The sequence below is a fragment of the Panthera onca genome, chromosome C1 (genome assembly GCF_046562875.1).
Source record: "Panthera onca isolate mPanOnc1 chromosome C1, mPanOnc1 haplotype 2, whole genome shotgun sequence".
Taxonomy (NCBI): domain Eukaryota; kingdom Metazoa; phylum Chordata; class Mammalia; order Carnivora; family Felidae; genus Panthera; species Panthera onca.
This window is the reverse complement of record NC_138346.1, coordinates 20917001-20922198: the sequence shown is the minus strand read 5'-3', so window position 1 is coordinate 20922198 and position 5198 is coordinate 20917001.

Genomic DNA, 5198 nt, shown 5'->3' with positions numbered 1-5198 from the left:
GTTGTGTGTCTTTTGCCTGAGTCTTTGGGGGGCTTCCCCGGGAAAGCGATCTGGCGCTGGCTGGCCTCGTCTGTCCAGCTCTGTCCCCGACTGCTGGGAGTAGGGGCTGGGAGTGAGTGGGACAGGCACAGCCTTGGCTGGGCTGGGAATGAGAAGGATGGGTCAGGAGGCAGGGGAATCTCCTCCCTCAAGTGGCCTATGGAAACTTAAAGTCTTCAGTCCAGGTGGACCCTTCCAGTGCGGCCACAGGACTCTGGTGTCTCCCCTGGACTGCCAGCTCAGCCTCTGGCCCCCAAGCCGCCCCTGGGTGGGCAGTGAGGGAGGAGCGGTCGAGCGAGTGTCTTTCTCTCTCCCACGTTCAGTCTCACGTTCAGGTGGTGATGCAGAGGGCGACAGAACGGGGAGACACTGGATCTGAGGCCCTCTGGCCCCTGAAGTAAGGACAGCTCCCTTCTGGGCAGGGGGAGATGACCCCCAGGTCCCCAAGGAAAGGGAGCGGGTTATTGTATGCCAGCGTGTTCACCAAGGTGTTGCCTCTGGGAATTCAGGTGCTGTTCTCCAAGGGGCCCAAGTAACTCTTCGGCTTCCAGAACAGCAGTGTTCACAAGACTACACATGCACCGATGAGCACCTGTTTCTGAAGCAAAATTCTATGAGTGTTCTACCCACTGTACTGGGGGCCCCTGACCCCTGGCGAGTTGCAGGGGCCTTCGCACTTGGCAGTGGGCCACAGGGAAAGGAGTGCCCCCCTCTCTCCCCTCCCTAGCACCGGGCACAGAGCCCCACCTTTCCTGGTAGTCCCTCTTTTGTGTCTGGAGTCACTTTCCTGCCACAGGAGGTGAGGGAAGGTGGTTTTGTTCGACCATCTCCCTCCTGTCCTTCCTTCTATCGACTCAGGAGAGGCAAAAAGGCACTTGGGACCTTTAAGGGGGTGAGACTTGCTTCTCCCCTTAGAAGGAAACCAGGTCCCCCAAAGCAGATAAATCCTGGGCAGAGTGCTCTAGGCTGCATCAGGCCAAGGCCAAGGCCTGCAGGCCGTTTGGTCACTTAGGCCACGTGCTCTACCGCTCCGAAACTGAGTTAATTCTGTCAATCCTCATGAATCTATCAACGAGCAACTATTAGGCCCACTCTACAGATGAAGAAAAAACCCACAGAGGTGTCCAACCTCCACGGCCCAGGCTGGGGCTCCAAATTCCAGAGTGCGGAGGCTGCTCAGCTCTGAGTTACGCTGCCCTCTCCGGGCGGAAGCAGGGCGGGGCTGCCTGGAGGGACCCCAGGGCGCTCTTGGCGCGGGCTGGGTCTGTACCCTGTGGGCCAGCCATCCTGGTTTGGGGTCTGATTTTCCTTCATCCACGGGTGGGTGCTCTTGCCGCCCACCCCTCGGCTGCAGCTGCTGTCCTGGGATGGGGCAGCGGGTGCTGGCTCTCCCTGCAGGTGCAGGCCGTCTCGACCCCGGCTAACATTCGAATTGACCGGGGTGCTTAAAAAAACATGCATGTCAGCATCCCACCATCAGAGATTCTGATCTAATTGGCCTGGAGTGGAGCCCAGGTAGGGCTTTCATTCCTTCCTTCCTTCCTTCCTCTTTCTTTCTTTTTTTCTTTCTTTCTTTCTTTCTCTCTCTTTCCTTTCTCTCTTTCTTTCTCTTTCCTTTCTTTCTCTTTATTTTTCTTTTTCTCTCTCTCTTCCTTCCTTCTTTTCTTTTCTTTTCTTTTTCTTCTTTTTCCCAGGCGATTCTAATGCAGAGCTGGGCAAAAAGAAAGCTGGAGTCAGGACACCTGGGTTTGAATCCTGTCCCACCACTTAACTGTTTTATTGCCCTGGAGCTACCCGCCTTCTCTTGAGACTCAAGTTTTCTGCATCTCATGGGGATGATCTCAGCCTCAAATAACAGGGTGGTAGCAATGTGAGACCATGGGTGTGAAAACCATATAAATTGGGTGGATTATGAAGGGGCCGTCGTTGGAGTTAACACTCGCGCCAGACCCCCCCTCCCCCGCCCCCGCCCCCGCCGTACCCCAAGACTGCCAACTCGGGCCCTTTCTGTAGTATTTTTGCAGAGTGCTCATTTCCACGTCACTTGCTCACAGCCTCCCTGTGCTCTAAACCCTCTGAAGAGGATTTTATGGGTGAGCCGCACCCCCACTGTGGCTCTAGCTACAGGAACCCCCTGATGGATGGATGGATAGTATGCCCTAGAAACCTTTGCTGAGGGAAAGTATAATTGCTCCCAAGTGGGAAGATGGCTGGGAGGAGTTGGCGGGGGGAGGGATCTTGAGGATTGCAAGCTGGTTGCTCACCTCCTGGAACTGCTGGGCTGTTGACAAACACTGGGGCTATACTGCCACCGTGGGGGCAGCACGGGAAACTGCTGCTGGGTCTCGGAGGGTGATTTTGCTTAAGCGGTGGTCCCAGGAGTCCATTTGGGAGCTTGGGTGCTTGGTAAACTCGCAGAAACAGGGGACCCATTGTCGAAGACCGCCTGAGCTAGAAGCCTGGGAAGGGATCTGGGAATCTGCATTGAAACACGCCCCCTGGGCGATTCTAATTCATAGAGTCACCTAGTTTCTCGGTGACCTAATTTGTACAATTTGGGGCAGATTCAGAGCCCCTGGTTTAGAAATTATTAAGAATTTCAAGGGGCGCCTGGGTGGCTCAGTTGGTTAAGCGTCTGCCTTGGGCTCGGGTCATGATCTTGCGGTTCGTGAGTTCGAGCCCTGCATCGGATTCTCTGTTGTCAACACAGAGCTCGCTTTTCGGGTCCTCTGCCTCCCTCTCTCTCTGCCCCTCCCCTGCATGTTCTCTCTCTCCCTCTCTCTCTGTCTCTCTCAAAAATAAACATTTGAAAAAACAGAATTTCAAGACAGTTATGGCAGAGGATTAAGCCAGGCCCAGGCCCTGTGTGACCACACAGGCTTCGTGCCTGGGAAGCTGGCCTTGTTGTTAAGCCCTCTGAATCCGGACGGCCACTGCTGTAGAGACTGGACCGGCTCCATAGGATGTGGTGGGTGAGAGCGCCCCCGGGGGTGAGGCAGTGTTTGAACGGAATTTGGACTCTACTACTTATGACATATGGGACTTTGGACACATTCCTAACCTCTGAGCTTTATTTATTTCCCTTTTAAATACTGGGATGATTTCTTTTTCAAAGAATTGCTTTGAGAATATAAAATCATTTCTGTTGTATAGGAAGTGCTGCTTACGTGTAGTTAGTGCTGCACCCTGGGCTCAGGGTTAGGGTTCTTGGAGGTGAAGATGAGACAGATTATGGCCCCTGTCCCGAAGGGTTGACACTGCAGTGGATGGAAACAGCCACGGGAGTCTGCGACGTCCATGGGAGGGACAGAGGTGTTCCCGAGTGCACTTGGGAGGAATGTACGTCCCACAGGAACAGTTGTAGGGAGGAGGTAGGAATTTCAGAGGAAGATGTGGTGTGTGTGGGGGGGTGTTCAGGCCGAGAGAACAGCATGAGCTACGTGGAGGCTTGAGGCTCCCTGTGGTAGAGAGAGGGTGTAGATACAGGAGCAGCTGGGGAGGAAGTCAGAGGAGAGCTCGTCAGGAAGGATTTTGGGGGTCTTGCTGAGGGATTTCAGCTTTGGACTGAAAGGAAAGCGTTTAAGCAGAGGATGGGCATGACTAGATGTGTGATTTTTTTTTTTTTTAATTTTTTATTTGAGAGAGAGACAGAGAAGAGAGTGCAGGGGAGAGGGGCAGAGGGAGAGAGAGAGAGAATCTCAAGCAGGCTCAGGGTGGAGCTTGACATGGGGCTTGATCTCATGAACTTGGGCTCATAACCTGAGCCGAAATCAGGAGTCAGATGCTCAACCGACTGAGCCACCCAGATGCCCCAGATTTGAGAGTTTTCGATGAGGTAGCCAATTCCTGGGACATGGGGACGTAGGAGGTGAATGAGGAGTCAGCAATGACACTGGGGGTCAGGCTAAGGCAACTGGGTAGATGGCGGTACCATTCTCTGGGATAGCAGCCGGAAAGGGAGGAAGGATTTGGGGAGGAGGAGAGGGTGGCTTAGGAGGGAAGGTGATGAGTTCAAATGGCGTTCTTGTTCTTGAACTTGCAGTGTGTAACGTGTAAGATAAAATAAGATGGGCAAGGTACCTGAGCGTACAGGATGAATTCGATTTTGGGCACACTGTATTGGAGCTGCCCGGAGTGCCAAGAAGACACTCTTGACTTTCCCATCACCCTCATCTTGACATCCAATTCATGAACAAGACCCATTGGGTTCTATCCACAAGACACTGTTCATATGTGCCCCTTTTGCTCCTTCTCCACCGTCACCTCCACGGCAGGAGAGGGGTGGTTAATGGCGAAGGGTGGGAGCCGCAGGTGTGCAGGGCACAGGAAGGCGGCTGTCCTTTGGAAGCAAGAAGAAGGGTTCAGGAGGGAGGGGAACGGGGCGGTGGCTTTCTGGCTAACTCCACAGGGGTTTGGATGCGAAGGTAGGACATTCTCACAGGCCGGTCTTGCTTTTCTCTGATGGGGAGCAGGGGGTACGGAGAGGAGCACGAAAGGGTGTTGTAGACACGGGGGAGCGTGGGAGGGAGGCAAGGCTAGCAGGATTTGGAGCCTGGGGATTCTGTGATGATGCCAGCCCACACCACGGAGGGACTTTCTCCATCAGGGCTCAGCAGGGCTGAACGGGAGTGCCACTGTTGGCTGGTGAGGCTTCTCCAGGGCTGAGGTGCTGCAGGGCAGGTGGGACCCAGAAAAGCAGAGGTAACAGTGGACCCGTGCGTCTAGTCTCCTCAGGGAAGGAGGCAAAGCCGGAGAGGCTCGACGGCTTGGAAAATAGACTGGGGAGACCAAAGACTCACTCTCCCCCGAGTAAGATGCCGGCCTTGCAGCCCCCACCTGTTTCCTCACTGCGATACAGAGTACGAGTGGAGTGGGGAGCGGGGTATTGGGATTCTCCGTGTGGAGCCCTTCGGGGTCCTGAGGCTCAGAGCGTGCCTTCTGAGCTTTGAGTGTTTAGAGGCGAGACTGTTGAAGTCGACAGCACAGCGAGCAGTGTCTCTGGAAGTGTGGCCATGGACCAGCGCGGCCGGCTGGCGGTGAGGGAGGCGCCAGCCCAGTCCTACTGGGTCACAAGGACCCCGTGAGTGTCTGATCACTGGGGTGCTGTGGGGGTTTTCCAATGACCCCTGAATCGTGCAGGGTGGGGTGGGGCGGGGCCA